Source organism: Chiloscyllium plagiosum, unplaced genomic scaffold (genome assembly GCF_004010195.1).
Source record: "Chiloscyllium plagiosum isolate BGI_BamShark_2017 unplaced genomic scaffold, ASM401019v2 scaf_7588, whole genome shotgun sequence".
Taxonomy (NCBI): domain Eukaryota; kingdom Metazoa; phylum Chordata; class Chondrichthyes; order Orectolobiformes; family Hemiscylliidae; genus Chiloscyllium; species Chiloscyllium plagiosum.
Window position 1 is genome coordinate 33654 of NW_025213679.1, and position 1347 is coordinate 35000.

A 1347-nucleotide genomic window follows, 5' to 3' on the forward strand; every position below is an offset into this window, starting at 1 on the left:
AAGGAGTAGCGAAATCGTCGTTTCGGGCAAAAGCCTATCCTATCGAGTGACGGCGATATCCCAGGAAACTGTTTCTAAAAGGGGCAGGTCCTAAACGGACACCTGCTATCGGTCGGAAATAAGTTGAGAACTGGAGAGAGGGAGTGTCATAAAATGCCGACCGCGAGGCATGAGGTAGGAAGTGAGTGTAGAGCTGGTGGTACAAAGCTCAGAGTTGGTGCTAATGGCTCACCCTTTACTGCTCACTATTTACACAGACTCACACACCACTCCTGGTCAGTTCACTTCAGTGACACTTTTCCCCTTGGTGTGAGCTTCCCTCTGAGCGTAATAACGCCCTTCATGGGACACATCCTCTTTATCCTGTCAGTTTAAAGAGGTGAAAACATCGAGTACATGAGCAGATTGTGTTTTTCTGTGCCGTTTGCGTGGAGAATGTTGAGTCGTGAACTCTCTCTTATTTACAATTCTCACTGAGCAAGATTGAGACGGAAAGCACGTTGCCGAGTTCTTGTGTTCAAGTGGTGAATGAACTGTAGCTGTGCACGAGCGCGCATTGGCCGCTGTGGCGTCATGGCTTAGATGGTTAAAGCGCCTGTCTAGTAAACAGGAGATCCTGGGTTCGAATCCCAGTGGTGCCTGCTTGCTGTGTCGAAACTTCGCACTCGCCCCCCTTCTTGCCGCAGTTGTGTTGCTGGTCACACGGCTCCACCTTCTGTTGCAGCCTGTTATGATTTGTCGATCCTGGTATCAGTCCAGCAGTCACTGTTAATTCTACCTGGAATATCTTACCGATTTTCCACAAACGCGCCTGCTTCTCGTTCTCTTTTATTCTCCCACCTTCATTCCCAGTTTGGTGGGAATAACGACGTGATGTGGAGACACTGCAGATTTACCAGGGAATGCTGTGGCAAACGCGCGCACACACTCCACGAGCTGATCACCCTCATTCTCTGCTGTCACCGTTCATTCATTTTACACCAACAGAAAATAGATCCTCCTTCTCCTAGAGTTGGAGTGCAGTTGTCTTTTGTTTTTCAGCTGAAGTAGGAAAAGAGAAACATTGCTGCTGAAGGTGGTTATGGAGTGAAGGACAGTCACCACCGTGTGTACAAGTCAGTTGGCAAGGTTTCCTGTCAGCGTCACCTGGCTGGTGAGGGTGGGTGGGCGGGTCCCTGTTTAGGAATCCGAGTTTGCATAGTCCAGACCTGGATACAGCTCCCAGTCTGGTAATGAAGATTTATTTCTCTAATTGTGAATTATCCGATTGAAAACGAATTCCTCGTTCCGCACAGAATACGCCCGCTGATCCTGCCAGAGTCAGCCCAGTGATTGTTTGCATTCATC

The 1347-nt window shown here is 48.8% G+C and overlaps 1 non-coding gene across 1 annotated transcript; it reads left to right on the forward strand.

Annotated features, from left to right (window-relative positions):
• The first annotated feature begins 567 nt into the window (after positions 1–567).
• trnat-agu lies at positions 568–641 on the forward strand. The gene has a single exon. It is a non-coding gene; the product is annotated as a tRNA-Thr (tRNA).
• Positions 642–1347: the final 706 nt, after the last annotated feature.